Below are 21,057 nucleotides of genomic sequence, written 5' to 3'. Positions count from 1 at the left end.
CACGGTTTTAACTCCAAGATAAGAATCATACTAAGATGCCAGGAAGAGAAAAGAGAATTTGAGATACTGTCTCTGGACAGCAAGAACTTGGCCTGGTTCTCCTAGAATTCTCTCTCAACTCTTTGAAAATACCTATTGAGAAATGGGTGTATGAGAAAACAGATACCAAACAAGGGGTGTGTCTGGCTCAGTCTTGTGATTCACCAAGATAAGCCTCTCCTTCATTTCTGTCCTCGACAAGCCTTGTTCCAGATATGGTTGAAAGGGTTTACATTGTGTAATTTATGCAAATCTGTACTCACTTATGCAATAAGAACCATCAGTGAAACACATCTGAGGGTGAAAAGGAGAAACTATTTTAATACCTTATATAATTACTCTATTGAAATTATAATCATTTTCCTAATGAAAAATAAATACCACTACTTACTGTTACTAACATCATTTGTTTGTTTCATCAGCCAAGGTTTCCTGAACAAGTGCTAACAGTGAAATTCTCAGTCTCAGTGTTTTTTTTAATAACACTTTATAGAGATATAATTCACATACCATAAAACTCATACTGTTAAAGTGTAAAATTAAGCATTTTTAGTATATTCATAGAGTATTACAACAATCACCTCTATCTAACTTCAGAATATTTTCATCACTGCAAAAAGAAACCCCATACCTAGTAGAATGACTATTTCTTCTCCCCTCAAGCCCCACATAACCAATAATCTATATTCTATTTTTTTATTTTATTTTATTATTCTAGACATTTCAGATAAATAGAATAATATAATAAGTCTTTTTTGCCTGGCTTATATCATGTAAGAGTGCTCTCAAGGTTCATACCTATTATAGCATGTATCAATATTTCATTATTTTTTATAGCTGAATAATATTCCATTTTATGAATATACCACATGTGGTTTACCCATTTCATCAGTTGATGTACATTTAGGTTGTTTCCCAGTTATATGACTACTATGAACAATGCTGATATGAACAATCATGTATAGGTTTTTGTGTGGACTTAAGTTTTTGATTCTCTTGATTACATAACTAAAAATTGTGGCATTTCTGTATTATATGATAACTCTATATTTAATATTTTGAGGCACTGCTAAGGGTTTATCTTTTCCAACGTGGCTGAACCATTTTATGATCACATCAGGAATGTACAAGGGTTCATTTCTCTGCATCTTAATCAATACCTGTTATTATCTTTAAGTTTTAACCATAGCAAGCATGAAGTAGTATCTCAGTGCATTTTTAAAATTACTTTTTGGGGGCGCCTGGGTGGCTCAGTGGTTTATCCTCTACCTTCGGCTCAGGTCATGATCCCAGGGTCCTGGGATTGAGCCCCACATCAGGCTCTCTGCTCAGCAGGGAGCGTGCTTCCTTCTCTCTCTGTCTTCCTCTCTGCCTACTTGTGATCTCTATCTGTCAAATAAATAAATAAAATCTTAAAAAAAATGCTTAGTGAAATAAGTCAATCGGAGAAAGACAACTATCATATGATCTCCCTGATATGAGGACATGGAGAAGCAACATGGGGGGGTAGGGGGATAGGAGAAGAATAAATGAAACAAGATGGGATTGGGAGGGAGACAAACCATAAATGACTCTTAATCTCACAAAACAAACTGGGGGTTGCTGGGGGGAGGTGGGATTGGGAGAGGGGGAGCCGGCTATGGACATTGGGGAGGGGAGGCGAACCATAAGAGACTATGGACTCTGAAAAACAACCTGAGGGTTTTGAAGGGTCAGGGGTGGGAGGTTGGGGGAACAGGTGGTGGGTAATGGGGAGGGCACGTTTTGCATGGAGCACTGGGTGTTGTGCAAAAAGAATGAATACTGTTACGCTGAAAAAATAAATAAAATGAAAAAAAAAATTACTTTTTGTAAATTATGATAAGATATACATAACATAAAACTTACCATTTAAGTGTGTAGTTCACTGTACATTTATACTGTCATATAAGCATCACCACTATCCATTCCCAGATAATTGTTCAGTTTGCAAAACTAAAACTCTGCCCTCATTAGACAATAATACCTCAATCCTCTCAGTCTCTGGCAACCACATTATATTTCTTGTCTTTATAAGTCTGAGTTCTATAGCTGGTGTGTGTGTGTGTGTGTGTGTGTGTGGTTACTATGGGGATTACATTCAACATCCTAAAGTTATAAGAATTTAATATCAATTTATACCGTCAATGTCAATATGAAAAAGCTCTGCTCCTATATAGTTATCTACCCACTCCTTTCAGCTACTGATGTCAAAAAATTACATCTTTATACATTGTATGACTAAAATGAGACTAATAATTTTTTTTAATGCATTAGTCCCTTCAATTATGTAGAAAACAAAAAGTGGACTTACAAACCAAAAATTAAAATAAAACCAACTTTTATAGTCTTAGTCCATTCTGACTGTTGTAACAAAATACCACAGATAGAGTAGCTTTTAAATAAAACAAATTTATTTTTCATAGCTCTGGAGGTTGGAAATCTAAGATCAAGTTTCCAGGACGGTCATGTTCTGATAAAGGTTCTATTCCTGTATTTTCTTACTGTGTCCTCACATGGTAGAAAGGGTAAGGGATACCTCTCATGTCTCTTTTATAATCTCATTCATGAGGGCTTTGCCCTGATGACCTATATCTCCCAGAGGCCTGATCTCCTAATAATATCATGTTGGGCATTAGGATATCAACATGTGAATTGGCGAGATGGGCACAAACGTTCAAACAACAGTGTAGTTGTTCATGTATTTTCCTTTACCAGAAAACTTTATTTTCTACTAGGGCTTCCAGTTATTGTCTAGTGTAATTTTATTTCAATCTGAAGGACTCCATTTAGCGTTTCTTATATGGCAGGTCTAGTGGTGAAAAACTTCCTCAGCTTTTGTTTATCTGGGAATGTCTTAATTTCTCCTCATTTTTGAAGGACAATTTTGCTCTATATAGAATTCTTGGCAGATAATATTTTCCCTTCAGCACTTTGAATATGTCAACCTATTTCCTTCTGCCCTACAAAGTTTCTGATGAGAAATTTGCTGATATTCTTATTGGGAATCACTTTATGTGACAAGTATCTTCTCTCTTGCTGCTTTCAAAATTCTCTGTGTCTTTGTCTTTCAACAGTTTGATTATAATGTGCTTGGCATGGGTCTTTGAGTTTATCATGTTTGGAATTTTTTGAGCCTCTTGTTTGTCTGAATCAATGTCTTTCATCAAATTTGAGGAGTTTTGACTGTTATTTCTTCAAATAATTGTTTTGCCCTTTTCTCTCTTCTCCTTTTAGGATGCTCAAAATACATACGTTGGTCTAGCTGGTCATTTTCCACCGAGCCCTCAGGCTCTGTTCACTTTATTTCTTCTGCATACTCAAATATATTTTTGAATCTCTTTAGTAATTTTTCATTCCAGTTATTGTACTTTTCAGCTCCAGAATTGCTTTTTTTAATGTTTTCTATCTTTTTAATTGATTTTATTTGTTCATACATAATTTTATTGACTTTCTACACGCTTTCTTTTAGGTCTTTAAGCATCTTTAAAGCAGTTGTGTTAAATTCCTTGACTCCTAAGTCTACCAACTTCTTTTTTCTTAGGGGCAGTTTCTGTTGATATTTTTTTCCCTTTAAATGAGCCATGCTTTCTTATTTCTTTGTATGCCTTGTTATTTTTTTGTTATTGAAAACTGGACAGTTGGAACATAGTAATGTTCTTGTTCTCCCCTTCCCCTGGGTTTACCATTTTGTTTTTGTTTGTTTGTTTATTGTTGTAGAGTGGCTGTGAGCCATGGCTAAGTCTGATGTATAGACTTAAGGTCTTCTCAGAGAAGATCTGAAAAGACCTGAGGAAAGCATGGTGACTTTCTACATTCCCTCATATATATGGTTACTTCTGAATGTCTTTGTCCTTAAATATTGGGACACAAAAAGGAGAAAAAGAGAAAAGGGAAGGGAGAAAAAAGCATACCAGTGTTCTCTGGTATCCTCTGGTATTTCACTATAGCTGGAGGTGGAGGGGCCTGAAACAATGGCTGTCCGACATTTTATCTGCACGTACATAATCGGAAGCAAAAATTAGAGCACAGACCCTCAGTATTTAGAGGAGAGAGTCCTTATTGTCCACCCTGGCTCTCATAAGCTGTGGACAAACTGCTCCATTTGAAGTACATTTAAAGTTCCTTTCATGGACAAACATATGCATATGTTGCCTACCATATACTGAGAATGGGAGACAGGTGGTTACTACTATGTTAATAGCTGAAAATGACTAAAATTAATGACAGGTTACTATCCAAACTTTCTCCTAGAAAATGTAAGACTTCAGTAGATTACAGAGTTCCCAAATAGTTACAGCAGTTAGATTCTGCCAGTACAATTATTCTGATAGGTGTGGAGACTGATTTCCAGTGTCTCCTACTCAAGAATCTTCCCAGAATCCTTCTTCAATGTAGCTCTGATTTTTATTTGTCTAATAATTAATGATATTGAGCATCATTACATTTGATCTTCAATTTATTTAGTCTTTTCAGTACTGAAAGTGAAATACCGAAGTCTTCAGAAATTATTTCTGAATGACACATATTTTCCCTTTAGTTTTTTTTTTTTAAAGATTTTATTTATTTATTTGACAGAGAGAGATCACAAGTAGGCAGAGAGGCAGGCAGAGAGAGAGAGAAGGAAGCAGGCTCCCTGCTGAGCAGAGAGCCCTATGCGGGACCCGATCCCAGGACCCTGAGATCATGACCTGAGCTGAAGGCAGCGGCTTAACCCACTGAGCCACCCAGGTGCCCCTCCCTTTAGTTTTATCAGCTTTTGTTTCATGCCTTTTGAGGCTCTGTTGTTAGGTGCATATATTTTTATATTTGTGATTTTTTCCCAAACGGACTGACACTTTCTTCATTTAATGTCTTATTGGGGGGGGGGGGTCCTCAGGTAATTTTTGTCTTAAATTCTATTTTATCTGATCTTAATATAGCCACTCCAGCTCTTTTTGTATGGTATATCTTTTTTCCTTTTAAACTCATTTGTCTTTTTGATTCTAAAGTATGTTTCTTATAGATAGTATGTAGTTAAGTAACGTGTTTTTATTCATTCTTCCAGTCTCTGATTTGTGATTGCAGTGTTTAGTGCCTTTACATTTCATATAATTACTTATAAGGAAGGATTTACAGATGATGACATTTTTCTGTTTTCTATGTCTTATGTATTTTTTATTTCTTTATTACTGCCTACTTTTATGCTAAGTAGTTTTGTCAGTTTGATTATAATGTGTCTCCATGTGGATCTCAACAAGTGTAACTTACTTGGAGTTCATTGAGCTTCATGGGTGTTCAGATTAATGTTTTTTCATCCAATTTTGGAAAGTTTTTAGTTCAAATCACGGGTGAGCATCTCCAGTGAATTTTTATTTCACTTAATGTACAGCTTTCCACTACTGAAGTTTTTAAAAAATAATTTCTATGTTTTTGATATCCTTTATTAGCAAGATGTCATTTTCATTCTCTTCTATTTTTATTTAGTTACATAGACATAGCTTTCTTTAGTTCTTTGAACTTTGGGGAGCTCCTAGTTAGTTCTGCTCTTTCCTGTGGATGTTAGACTTCTGTTTTCATGACTATAGTGATTGCAAGGTTGTTGCCTTTCAAGATTGCTATGCACCTACGGAGAGAGCTATTAAAATAGGGCATGTTGAAATTCCAGAAAGCTCACTGTGTTTACCAAGATTCACTGGTTTTCTTGGATAAACTCTCTTCAGATTGTTTCAAGACTTTGGCTAATTTCCAGAGTTCTGAAAAAATTGACTTTGATAATTTTTGCGGGGTTTGTATTATTTTTATGAAGGAGTGAAACTTTATGTCTTTACTCCACCATTTTGAAAGTCTGATCACCTTCACTCGAATTTTGTTAAGATCACAGCCTTCAGTAACTTTGTGCAAAATCCCATCACATGTGACTAGGTAATACCTTGAATATCATTTTTCATACTAAAAACTACAATATTCTATCCTAAGCACTGTCATATTTAGGATAAAAAAAATAGAACAGAGAAATCCCCATTTGTATTTTACAAGTCTGTCCCACATTTGCCAGTACTAAAGTGATTATTATACCATTTGCTTCTATCCAATAGTAGCTCCACAATTTCTTATTAGATTGGCAGTAAGCAGTTATCAGGTTGGAACTAGAACATTAGGGAATCTGTCTTGAAACCAAGTCTATGTAGCTAAGACACTGTTTTTTATTTATATTGAATGTTTATTTGGGGTGACTTAGGAGAGGCTTTGACTAGAAGCTGTACTTATATTGAAAATATATTTTACTGAGCATACCATTTTATTGAAGGCCTTTATATGAGCGCAATTGATGATATTCCAGGAACCACCCCTTGGCATATCTACTGCCTCTATTTACCTCACATTATTCCTCTAAGGATGAAAGAGAGTGCTGGGGTTATTTTATTAATAATAAACCTACACAAAATATAGTGTAGCTAGAGACTGTAATTATGTAATGGCTTTAGCAGATTCCATAAATGTAACAACTAAGACTAAATATTTACTGTTGCAAAAGGCATGGCCTAACCGAAGACTATACTGTATTCTTTATATAAACTGTTTCTGAGATAGAGCAGCCATCTAAGGACCCATCACTATTGTGATGAGTTGTCTTTACAAGTAAATGGGCATTGTTAGCACATGATTTCCTAAAGATAACCTCAGTTGACATTACTGTATCAACAGCTGAACAGACTGCCTTCAAAAGTACATGAATAAACATGGTCAATCAGTAAACATTAACTTTTTCTTTCATGTATTATCATGTATTCAGAAAATGAAAGAACAGATCACTTGTAATACATGTAAGCATATTGTGCAAGACTAGGGGATACTAAAGATGGACACTGAGGCTTCTCATCTTTTACCCCACCATTCCCAAAGATTCTGGTGTTCTGAAAGAAATTGGTATGGCCCTGTGATCACTCCTAAGAAACCAGCATGACTAAATTTCATAACTTGGCTGAGGAAATTGTCCACAGTGCCTAAATCATGTTAAATGTTTTGATGATTGGTTAAATGGTTGAATTGTTCCTTTAATTTAGATTTAATGCAGTAGTAGATCTTTTGAGTTGAATATTATGGAGGGTTCGAAAAATTATTTTGAGGGTTAATAGTTCAATACTGCTTTACTGCTTTTTGGAGATTTCAAATTTCCATTAGAAAATGATTTTCTTAAGTAAGTCTTTTCTGATTACAACCAACTACTCTGATTTCTTAATAATTGTCAACCTCAACAGTGTTGTTTATATGACTCTTTTGCCCTGGTTTCTTACTGAATCTATGTCAGATCTCTATCTAAATGTCTCTGTTATCAATAATATGGTGAAGTACATGACAAAAGAGGCCAGATCTGCTGTGGAACCACTTTAAGGATTCAATACCTTGTTGTGCTTTAATTGAGTCCCCAGAACAAGTGACGAATGCAATATGTTGAAATGTCACTGTGCTTTGTCATTTCAAAAACATTTTCACCTCCACCATTTTCCTTGATTAGATTACAAATTATACCAATATTGCAGAGTATCTTAACTAGTTGTATAAATTACTAAGATTATTTACATCCTTTATTTTTTCTTATAAGAGACAAATCACTCCCTTTTGATTATTGGCCCTAGTGGTTTAACTGGGAGACGATCTCATCTAAGTCTTTAAAGAAGACACATGACTCGGATATGTACAATCTATGTTTTCTATCACCTGCTCATGGTAATAGAGCTCATGGATTGTGTTTAACAATAATGATCATTAAAACTTACGTGCTTGGTGCATATAGTATAAACTCCCAACAAGTTCAAAAAGTAGAGACTATTATTATCTTTAATTTGCAGATGAGGAAACTGAAGCACAAAGGGTCAGTTTTCTGCCAGGTGTCAAATAGCTTGTAAGTGGTAGAACTGAATAGAAACCTTAGCGGTCCACATCAGACTGTGTTCTGACCATGGTACTGAGAGTCCAACCCTTTGCTAGAATAATAGGAAAGAAAGTATTACAAAGGTAGATGAAAGCAGGACTCCATTACGTTGAAACACCTCCATGAAGAAAAGTCATCATAGAGGAAAGCAAATGAAAGAACAGACAGAGTTCCAATGATATTGATGGAGACCTGGGTTGTATCAGTTTCTGAAGTCTTTAACCTGGGAGTTGACCGTTCTGTTAGCTAATAAATTTCTCTTTTTCTTCTTAACTTGCTTTTTTAATGGACTCTTATAATCAAAAGTCCTCAGTAAAAGACAAGGAAATGGCAAACCAAAGCCTCAAGAAAACTAGGTTGGAAGCCAAATTTTAAATTAAATTCACATAAGCAGCTATCACTCACTGCCCTCAGAAGAATCATCACAAAATTGGTGTGGAAAGAATTAGTGAAGCATACCGAAGTATACATACATGTGTGTACACACACACATAGATATTATATTTTAGATATATATTTATGTATATAAATATATATAAATATTTATAGAATTAAAATATATATCAAATATATATATATATAAAATATAGGGACTGAGGCCTGGGAGATCCATGCTCTATTTATTTACATTAGACAAAGGGACTGAGGCCTGGGAGATCCATGCTCTATTTATTTACATTAGGGATTAGGTAAAAACAAAGTTAAATCTTGTTAAGAGCTAGGAAGGGGGATGGTTCTTAGCAAACACAGACAAAATAACTACATTTTTGAACGGATAATTAAAAAAAAATAATGGGTCAAAATGAGATACTATGCTAGAATAGAACATGTATAAACACTGCAATCCAATGGGAAAGCTTTGTGTAAAATGGGTGCGTGCTGAGGGTAGAGGTATAGGAGAGGATTCTTTTTTTCCCCCTTATGATGTGTAAATCTCAAAAAGTGAGTAGTGAATTATAAGAAAGCTTCTAGAGTAGAGAGAAACATTCTAAATTTGTTGTGCAACACAGGATTCTGTATTCTAATCCTTAGTGTAAAGACTAGATTCCAGTCAACAAAGATCTTATTATTCAAAAATATATACTCCTTGTTGCATTAACCTAAATGATCTATGTCTACCCTCCAAGAAGGCAAAGAGTGCCCAACCAATAACAGAAGTGGTTAGAAAAAGTCTTAATATATCAGGCAATCATTCCCTCATGCTGCCCAGCAATCTCCCTTGGTACCTGGTACTTGAAAGTGTCCCTCTTATAATCAGCTGTCCGATTATTGTTCTTGTGCTGCCAAAGAGGGTGCCCCTTCTAACCATATAGAAGGCTATATGGTTACAGAATCACTTTCATAGTTGAAGGATTTCTATCTACCACTATGTCAGTGTTTGAAGAGGGGGGAAATAACCAATTTAATTGCTTTTATGAATACTAGAGTAAGGCTGCCTTCTCCCTTTCTAACCCGATATTAAGCAATTTGTGCAGTATCAGTGTCTACAACCTACTTTCCAATTTTATTTATCACCTTTTTTTCCTCTTCTGATTGGACAATTTTATCCAGACTTGTTGTAACAGCCAGCACAGCACTGGGTCCTCTAATTTATGTGTTAATGTGGTATTCTGGAAGCTTGATGTTAAAATGATGAATATCACCTGGGAAGAAGATTGGACGAGAGCAAAAGAACTGGCAAGTTGCCTTGTGAAAACAGCTTTCGACTTTATCAAACCATGGGGTAACATGTCAGATTATATTACGTATGATTAATTATTAATGCAGGCTGAGCCTTAGTTTGAAAAGCACAAACATGCACTTCCAATAATTTCCTTCCCATGGAAAATCTGTTGTGTCCCTCAAATTGAGCAGCAAAATACCCCTCACAAAATACCTTAAAGCTTTCATTTCTCCAGATTTAGCATGCATCTGAGACAAGAAAGCTTTCACAAGCCTCCTTGCCATGGACAAAACAGAGATGTGTTTTTGCTTAATTAAAATTCTTTTTTGGCAACAGATGTCCTTGCAAAAATAGCTCAGAGCTCGGTGAAGCATTTTTATAGGCTGGAGTTCAGCGACTAGGAGCCCGTCATCTGCCTTTTCTGCTCTGAGAGCAACACAAGAGACCAGGTGGCTGGTCACAGTTTGAAAAGTGAACAAATGTATTTATTCACTCTGAGCAATTTGCAACCCACTGGGAGAGCAGGAGCCCTGTCCCAGCCCTTAGCTTCTGAGAACTAGGACTGTGGGAGAAAGGGGCTAGTTTAATTGCTTTGCACAGTCTCTCTCACTAAAGCAATTAGCACCCAGAGGAAAGTCCGGGAGAACACAGCCAGGCCTCACACCCATATGGTGGCCTGAAATCAGCCTGCCTGCTGTCCAGGCACACGGATGATTCAATCAGTGATGCAGCCAAAGGCCCTAGAGCTCTGGTTCCTAGTTTGCTGCTGGTGAAATCTTGTCTTCCTATTCCTGAGCTTCTAATCTACCAAAGAACTAGTGTATAGTGTGTAGCAGCTCATCAGCTTCACACCTAGGTAACTCTACTGGGAAAAAGAAAAAAAAAAATCTTAAGTTTGAGAGCTAAAAAAAGACCAGAGAGATCTCTGCTAGGGACTAAATGATTGCTGCCTTGCAGGTGAGAAGTGAGACCAACAGAAGTCAACAGGTCAAGTATCTGAATGGAATCAGAACCTGGGTCTTAAATCGGAGAGAGGACAGAGATTTTTAAAAATAAAAAAGATACTTGCCAAGGATTCTGTGGTTAGGACACATAGCTGCTATGCATAATAACATCCACTGGAAATTATGTGAATCAATTTTATGTATTTTTTTAACATAGTTGCAAGGCCAGGTTAGAGCAAAGCGTACTGTTTATTTTTAGTAACAGGGGCTGTCAGAGACTGAACCAGATAGTTCAATAGAGAACAACTCATTCATTAACCAAGTAAATTACATAAAGTTATATTTCATGTTAGTTAATTTTACTGATAACTCAAGCTTAAAGACTTAAGGCTTTCTAAAAATATTTAACCACTTTTGTTAGAAGTTATTTTAAAACATATGTTCACTTCCCTGTATTGTCACCCAAGATCCAGAAACACTCATCATTCACAAAGGGATAGATGCATTATTCTTCTTTTTGTGTAAATTATGTACATTTATATTCTATTTGTGGTTAAGCTACTTATTTTTCTTTTTTTAAAATTTTATTTATTTATTTGTCAGAGAGTGAGCACAGGCAGACAGAGTGGCAGGCAGAGGCAGAGGGAGAAGCAGGCTCCCTGCTGAGCAAGGATCCCGATGTGGGACTCAATCCCAGGACACTAGGATCATGACCTGAGCCGAAGGCAGCCGCTTAATCAACTGAGACACCCAGGCGTCCCTTATTTTTCAATTTTAAAGAATATAATAAAAAAATTACTTCCTTGAATGGGGAAAGCACCAGAGCCATTCATTCTAAAAAACTGAGGAGGTAGGTGGGGTTACTGAGCAGCATTATTCATACATCAATTTAACAACTACTTAGTGACCACTTACTCTATCAGATACTATTCCAAGGGCTGGGGATTTAACAGTGAACAAAGTATACAAAGTTCTGGACACCATGAAGCTTGCATTTTAATAAGGCAGATAGCTAATACAACATTAAATTCATATGCAATACAACATCAGAGCTAAGTGTTACAAAGAAAAACAAAGAGGATGAGAGTGATATGGTTGTCAAGGAAGGCATCTCTAATTAGGTGACATTTGAACAATGATCTGATTGAAATAAAATAGAAAGCCATATAGATATTTGGGAGAGGAGAACTTCAGACCGAAGAAGTATTGATAGGGAAACAATTCTCCATGACGTTTCTACATGTCATGTCTTGTGACAACTTTGTTGGAAAGGACTTTCTTTTTTTTTTTTTTAAAGATTTTTTATTTCTTTATGTAACAGAGAGAGAGAGAGATCACAGGTAGGCAGAGAGGCAGGCAGAGAGAGAAGGAGAAGCAGGCTCCCTGCTGTGCAGAGAGCCCGATGTGGGGCTCGATCCCAGGACCCTGAGATCATGACCTGAGCTAAAGGCAGAGGCTTAACCCACTGAGCCACCCAGGTGCCCCAGGACTTTCTATTTGTATAGTAAACAGCCTTGGAAGCTAGAGAGAGTGTTGCCTTCTGTGACAAAGGGCAGGTTTGTTTACAGTCTAGGATAATAAATTCAGCTCTCCCTATAAGGTAAATGTTGGGCAGATTTGCAAGTAGTCACTTTTAAAGATGGGGGTTTTCTAAGCCCCAAGTTCCAGAAATGAGACACAGACCATTGTGTGTACACCACCCAATCAGGCTTGCTTTTGCAACAACCCCAAGGAATCAGGAGGACAAGAGAAACTGATGGAAACAAAAAGCTCATAATACCTGCTGTGCTAAGAATAACAAAATGTCTAGATCCTCTTGGGTGCATTGTGAGAAAAAAAGTATTTCAAGAAGGAAGAAGTGATTAATTGTGTCAAAGCCTGAGTAGAGTAAATGAGGACTGAGAATTGACTATTTGATTTAACAAACTGGGGATCATGTGGCCAAATAATAGTTTTTATGGGAAAAATCTTGATGTGGAGTAGGTTATAAAAAGAATGAAATGAGATAATGTAGAGACAATAAGTATAGAAAATCCCTTCAAGAAGTTTTGCTCTACACCAGAGTAGAGAAAAGGGGTATTGGCTGAAAAAGATTATGGGAATCAATAAAATATTTTTTTTGTTTGTGTTCCTTTTTTAATATAAGAGATAAGATAATATGTTTGTATGCTGGGAAATTATCTAGTAGACAGTAAAAAATTAATGACATAAGAAATAACTAGCATCATTGCAAGAACAAAGTTCTCAACTAGCCAGAAAGGGATGGGCTTCTCTGTGCCAGTTGCAGCATTGGCCTGATACCAGAGTACGGGCAATCACTTTATTAAAAAGAAAGAAGACAGCATATAGGGCACAGGTGCAAGTCACTTGCTAAATCTGGTGATGGAGGATATAAAAATTTTCTTCTGGTAGCTTCTGTTTTCTCAGTGAGTGGTCAAAATCAAGTCATTAGTACAGAGTAAGAGTGGAAAGGCTACTGCAGATTTGAAGAAAAAGACAATGGAGGCAAACAGCCACCTAGGAAAGTGAGAAAGGGTACTGATTGGGAAAAGTATTAGTACTGCAAGATGACACCATAAAGCATTAAATCCATGTTTCCTTATCTATTGTCTACAGAATAATAAAATGCTGAGTGAAATAAGTCAAGCAGAGAGGGTCAATTATCATATGGTTTCACTTATTTGTGGAGCATAAGAAATAACACAGAGGACATGGGGAGATGGAGAGGAGAAGGGAGTTGAGGGAAATTGGAGAGGGAGATGAACCATGAGAGACTATGGACTCTGAAAAACAATCTGAAGGTTTTGAAGGAGCAGGGGGTGGGAAGTTGGGCCAGCTTGGTAGTGGGTATTGTGGAGGGCATGTATTGCATGGAGCTCTGGGTGTGGTGCATAAACAATGAATTCTAGTACACTGAAAAGTAATTAAAAAATAAAAAAATTAAAAAGGTATTTCTATCAGGAAAAAAGGGAGTTATTCCATGGACAATTAGGTTAGGATATACATGGTATAAAAACATGGTATAAAAACAAATAGCTTTACTGAAGGACTTCACAGGGCCTTTAATGAGTTATATAAATGGTGATTTTCCCTAAAGGGCTACAGTATGCCCTGTATCATAAATTTATTTGATTGTGGAATATTAGTAAGGATTTAGGAAACATGACTTGGAAAATTGTTGGGTTAAATCACTTGCTGATTTCTAGCTACAATTATTTGTGTGGTCTGGTAAAGTAAGCCTCTGCTCCTCTGAAGTAGAAATGGAAGAATCAGTCATGGCCCATCAGAGACTGAGGCTCTAAAAGTAATAATTGATGAATATGGACACTCTAGTCATTGTGAGATGTGCCATGGCCAGCCTTCGGGGAACTCTATGTCTTCTAATGAGGCTAAGATTAGATCTGGATTTTAAATAAGTGAAAAAAATCTGAACAATATGGAAAGACAAAAGCAGCTTCAACAACCCACTAGTGAAATTATACCTGACAGAAAAACCTGGACAAAGGGAGATTTCTGTTGGGGTTTCCAGAAAAGTGGCTGTAGGACAGTCTGAGGATCAGGAGAGGGATCTTTAGACCAGAGGCAAAAGGTCCTTTCCCACCTTGAGGGGTCTTCAAGGGAAGTGATTATAGAATATGTAGGACGCCTGAGCGGAGAGTCCTCAATATAAATGTGAAAAGTCATTTCCTCCTTCAGGAACCTTAAGGGGGCAACAGCAGTTGTTCCAGCATAGGAGCAAGATTAGTAAACAGAGTTTATCCAAGATAGAGTCTTCCACTGAGGCAGCAACAGTTCTGATCTGATTCTCCTTTGGGCTGAAGTCTACATAGCTTAACGTAACAAGATCTAAAATAAAATCCGTTCTAAGTTGTTAAAAGTTTTCAGTACTATGCAAGAAGGGGATTCAGAAAAAAAAACTAAAAAAGCTGACTAGAATTTCAATAATTTCGATTTCTTCAAGTATTGTGACTTTCTTTTGACTAATTTTGTCATTATCCCCTGTATTAGAGATTGAAAATGAATACACACACACACACACACACACACACACACACACACACACATCCCATGTCCACAAATTTAGAATGTTTTGCACTCTGAAGGACAGCAAGACCAGACCAACTGGGAAAACTCTGTTCAACAAGATGTAGAGTGAATGAAAGTAACCCAAAAAACAGTGGCTACTGCTTTAGAAAAGATTTCCTTGGAAAGAAAGTTATGGTGAATCATGATCTTGTCCAACACAGAAAGGTGGCTGATAACACAGGTCCCAAATATCTTTGAAAATGAAAAAGGTAGCATTTTTTTCCTCTTATGAAATACTTCTTGGACTCCTCTCTACAGAGGTCTTCCTTTTTTCTGAATCCTGTAATGCCATTTTAGAACAAGGAATAAAAATTCAAATGCCTTCAAATGCTTGACGTGTAATTTAAATAAGGAAAACTCTGGCTGGTATTACAACAGTTAGGACAATAATATTGGAAAGGCATCAAGTTCAAATCACGTAAGAACATTGAAACTGGGCCTGCAAACTGCAGTTGAAGATCTCTGCTTTAATGCCAGCCCACCTCCTTCTGAAAAGTTAAATGTGCAGCCTCCTAAGAGTCATCCTAGCTTCCAGTTTTGCCACTGTGCTCCTTCCAATGGGCTACCTTTCTTTATACATGATTGTCTAGAAAATGACAATTATTTTTCTTTCCAAAGAAAGTGCAGAGGTTTCATGACAGTTTTTAACTTTTTTCCCAAGTTCATAATAATATTCTAAATGCTTATATTGCCAAATATCTGATTTCCAAATGAAGCAAATAGTGGGGAAAATTATACATTTCAAACCACTTATAAATATATGATTAGCTATTATATGTGATAGTTCTTATACAATATATGCAAATATATTATGACATTATGTACATATATGTATTAATATTCATGTTATATATTACATTCATATATACATACACATATGTGTGTATATAAATATATATCATATATACATACATATATACATGCATATACATTATATATATATATTGCATATGGTTATATATTCCATTACATATATGATTAACCAGCAAGATAAAATTATTTACATCATTATTTTAAGAAAGCAAAAGGGAAGTGAAATAGAAGAAAAGGCAAAAGAAAGCAAAGTTGTTCTGAGAATGATTATAACATTTCTTTAAAAAAAAATTTCTATGGGCACCTTGGTGGCTCAGTGAGTTAAAGCCTCTGCCTTCAGCTCAGGTCATGATCCCAGGATCCTGGGATCAAGCCCTGCATTGGGCTCTCTGCTCAGCAGGGAGCCTGCTTCCTCCTCTCTCTCTGCCTGCCTCTCTGCCTACTTGTGATCTCTGTCGGTCAAATAAATAAATAAAATATTTTAAAAAATAAAAAATAAAAGAAATTTCTAGTACATTATCATCACATTTTATCCCACTTGTTAGAACATGTCAAAGAAAAGATCATTTCTATATAGAAGTCACAAAATAGAGGATCAATTTCCAAAATTTGGTCCACATCTTTCAAAAGATGTTTAATTAGGAAGCTTTATTTCTAAACTGGAATGTTTCACATAAACTCATATTTTACCTGTTTCCTTCTGACAGACCATGGGTGCTACAGCTCATCTACCTCATCACCACCAGGATACACACACCCATTTATATAATCTAAAGTGATCCTGTTCGATATTTGAGTTTACAGACTCTATATCAGTATCATATACATATGACCTATCAGTTCTCAAAAACACACATCTGGGGGCACCTGGGTGGCTCAGTGGGTTAGGCCGCTGCCTTCGGTTCAGGTCGTGATCTCAGGGTCCTGGGATCGAGTCCCACATCGGGCTCTCTGCTCAGCAGGGAGCCTGCTTCCCTCTCTCTCTCTCTGCCTGCCTCTCTGTCTACTTGTGATCTCTCTCTGTCAAATAAATAAAAAAATAAAATCTTAAAAAAAAAAAAAGATTAAAAAAAAAACACACATCTGGTGGATAAAATCCAGAGTGGTATAGGGATAGAGAAGTCTAGAAGCATGGAGATAGGTTTCCAAGGAACTAAGGGACCAGTGAGGCATTATCACTGCCTTTTTGAAATAAGACGTGGATTTCTGAGAAATATGGCCGAGTAGGAGGATACTTAACGCAACTCACCCTACAGATACAATAAGATAACACCCACATCAGTATAAATAACCCAGAAAATGATCAAAAGTCTGGCAGAACAGACTCTCCACAGCTCAATGTAGGAAAGAGTCTGTATTGAAGAGGGTAGGAAAGGACACAGATGTGATCAGGAGACAAAGAGACCTGTGGAACTGTTTTCTGGAGTTAGGGATGCTGTGAGAGCAAAGAGGAAAAGGAGAGTATCTTACACTGGGTATCCCAGCCATGGCCAGAGCACACACTGGGAGAACAAATCCCTATCAAAATTTGGCTCTGAAGGCCAGAGGGACCTGGCTTCACATGTTTTTACAATCAGTGGGGCTTCATACCTAGGACTTTAAAAATCAGCTGGCTCGGGGGCACCTGGGTGGCTCAGTTGGTTAAAGCCTTGGCCTTCGGCTTGGGTCCTGATTCCAAGGTCCTGGGATCAAGCCCCACATCAGGCTCTCTGCTTAGCAGGGGACCTGCTTCCTCTTCTCTCTCTGCCTGCCTCTCTGCCTACTCTCTCTCTGTCAAATAAGTAAAATCTTTAAAAATAAATAAAAATAAAATAAAAATCAGCTGGCTCAGCTCTGGAAAAACAGAGAGCAATAGGAAACTGAGTCCCTGTCCTTAAAGAGATAGCACAACAACGAGTCCCACTGAGATACAGCTTAGAAGCAGCAGTTTGAAAAACACATGGGTATCATAGGAAGGAAACTTAACTGGAAAGTGTGGGTAACTTTCAGAGACCTCTCCAAGAACAAAAGAGCTGGCAGTTGCTATTTTGCTCCTCTACCTCCTGCCCTCCTGCCAAGATACACAGATGCCTGCAAGAACCAGTGTAGCACCAACACTTTCCATCTAGCTCACTGACAGCAGGACCCTCCCACCCCCCCCCACCCCGGCACACTTCTGTGCATCCATGCCATCCAACCTAACCAATATCAGCAGGTTTCGCTGGATGGCCAAAGCTCCCCTCCCGCAGCAGACCAGTGTGGACCTTGCCGGCATTAAGAATCCTACTCTTGAATTCTGTGCAATTGCCCCCTCCAATATGCCCTTGGCCAGAGACCATGCAAAGTGGTGTCATAAGCCTGACAGTGTGTAATCAGACTGACAGGGACTGCTCAATTCAAAAGTAATTCCTGCCCAGGGGAAAGGAGAATATAACCACACACCAGTTTGTGCCCTAGCAGTGCAATGGGGACAGATATCTGGTCTGACTACAGGCCCCACCCATTAATGAAATCCTCCCAGGGGATACCACAGGGAGAGTATACTGCAGTTCAGTGTAACATACCTCTGGCAAATGTCTAGTCTAACCCAAATCAAGCCCAAGGTGGCCCCATACAGTAATACTAAAACCACAAGGATGAAATACTGCTCACAAAGGCAAAAAAAGCTATTGCAAACGACAGGATTGAAGGCAAATATGGCTTAACAATAATAGGGCACATGTAGCACATATAGAATACCCCTGAAGTGCCTGACTCTCATGATCATGGGACATTGCACTACGCCTCTTTTTCATAAGGCCATTACTCTCAAGAGCACATCTAGATGACTTTCCTAATACACAGAAACAGACACAGAGTTAAATAAAGTAAGGAGACAGAGGAATATGCCCCAAGTGAAAGAACAGGAAAATCACAGCAAGAGAGTTAAATGAAACAGAGACAAATATTATGCCTGATGCATAATTTAAAGGGATAGTCATGAAGATACTTACTGGACTTCACAAAGAGCAGAGGAACTCAATAAGACCCTCAACAAAGAGATAGAAAAGAAAAAAACAAACAAAACAAAAAAACAAGGAAGGGTTGAATAACTCAAAACAGAAACATATGCACACTGGAGTGAATAAAGAGTAGACTAGAGGAAGCAGAAGAATGGACCAGTAACCTAGATGACAGAGTAATGGAAAACAATCAAGCTGAACAAGAGAGATAAAAAATAATAATAATAAATTAAAATAGACTTCAGGAACACAGCAACACCATCAAAAGCAATAACATTTACATTATAGGGATTCCAAAAGGAGACAAGAGAGAAAAGGAGGCAAGTAAAACTTCGTGGAAGAGAAAATAGAAGAAAATGTCCAAAATCTGGAGAAGGAAACAGAAATCCAGATCCAGGAGGCACAGAGCCCCCACAAAAGTCAACACAAGGAGGTCCACATCAAGACACATAGTAATTAAAATAGAAAAAAAAAGTAGCAAAAGGAAAGAATTTTTAAAGCAGCAAGAGAAAAGAAGACACATACAAACAAGAAAAAGCCCATAAGGCTATCAGCTCATTTTTCAACAGAAACTTTGCAGGCCACAAGAAAGTAGCATAATATATTCAAACTACTGAAACAAAGAGAAAAACTGCAATCAAGAATACTCTATCCAGCAAGGCTATCATTCAGAATAGGAGAAATAGTGTTTCTCAGACAGAACTTAAAAAAATTCATGACCACCAAATCAGCCCTACAAGAAACATTAAAGGGGACTCTGAATGGAAGGAAATGACCACAAGGAGGAGTGAGAAAGGCAGAAAGCACAGAAGTAGTAAAATTAAGCATATCTATATAAATCAGTAAAGGAATTCACAAAATAAAACAATGTAAAGTATGACGCCATATATCTAAAATGTGGGGGGAGGAGGGTAGAGGAGTAAAGAATGGGTTCAAACTTAAGCAATCATCAACTTAATATAGACTGCTGTAAGCATAAGATGTTGTATGCAAACCTAATGGTAACATCAAATAAAAACCAGTAACTGATATGCAAAACATAAAGAGAAAGGAATTCAAGTATATTGCAAAAGAAAGCTTCCAAAGCATGAGGGAAGAGAACAAAAGAAAGGAATACAGAAGACTAAAAAAATAACCATACAACAACAAAATGGCAATAAATATATACCTATCAATAATTACTTTGAATGTAAATGGACTAAACACTCTAAACAAAAGATAGTGTGAGGGAATAAATAAAAAAGCAAGAATGATTTATATGTTGCCTATAAGAGACCATTTCAGGCCTAAAGACACATGCAGATTGAAAGTAAAGTGATGGGAAAACATCTATCATGTGAATAGCAGTGAAAAGAAAGCCAGGGTATCAATACTTATACTGGACAAAATAGACTTTAAAAAAAAAACTGTAACAAGAGATAAAGAAGGACACTATATAATCATAAATGGAACAATCTGACAAGAAGATATAATTGTAAATATTTATGTACCTAACATGGGAGTACCCAAATACATAAAGCAGTTAATAACAAACATAAAGGAAATAACAGATAGTAATACAGTAATAGTAGGGGATTTTAACACCCCACTTACGATAGACATATCCAAATAGAAAATCAACAATAACAAAAATTGGCTTTGAATGACACCTTGGACCAGATGGACCTGCCAGATATATTCGGTTCAATCCTACAACAGAAAAAACATACAATTTTTAGGAGGGCATGGAACATTCTTCAGAGAAGATCACACATTAGGGCACAAAACTAGTCTCAACAAATTCAAAGAGATCAGTCATACTACATACCTTTTCTGACCACACTGCAATGAAACTAGAAATAAACCACAAGAAAAATTTAAAAAGAGCACAAATCCACAGATGTTAAATAACATGCTGCTAAACAATGAATGGGTCAACAAAATCAAGGAGGAAATGAAAACATACAAGGAGACAAATATAAATGAAAACACAAAGAACCTAGAATCTTTGGGATGTAGCAAAAGCATTCTAAGAGGGAAGTTTATAGCCATATGCAACTACATTAAGAGGCAAAACAAAACAAAACAAAACACAAAATAGACTCTTCCCCCCCCCAAACAAACAAACAAACAAAAAACAGACGCAAAACAAAACAAACAAACCAAACCCTCAAACAACCTAACCTTGCACCTAAAGAAACTAGAAAAAAAAAAAGAATAAACAAAACTCACAGCCAACATAAGGAAGGAAACACTAAAGATCAGAGAAGAAATTAATGAAAGATAAACTAATAAAAATTAGAACAAATCAATGAAACCAGAAGCTGGTTCTTTGAAAAGATGAACAAAATTAATAAACCAGTAACCAGTCTCACTAAAAGGAAAAGAGAGAACTTAAATTTAGAAATGAAAGTGGTGAAATAACAGCCAACAACATGGAAATACAAACAATTTTAAGAGAATATGAAAAATTATATGCCAACAAGGCGGACAACCTCAAAGAAATCAATCAGTTCCTAGAAACATAACCTCCCAAATCTGAATCAGGAAGAGACAGAAAATTGGAACAGACTGATTACCAACAATGAAGTTGAATCACTAATCAAAAACTCCTAACAA

The sequence above is a fragment of the Meles meles genome, chromosome 9 (genome assembly GCF_922984935.1).
Source record: "Meles meles chromosome 9, mMelMel3.1 paternal haplotype, whole genome shotgun sequence".
NCBI lineage: Eukaryota > Metazoa > Chordata > Mammalia > Carnivora > Mustelidae > Meles > Meles meles.
The sequence above is the reverse complement of the archived record's forward strand: the minus strand, read 5'-3'. Positions refer to the sequence as shown.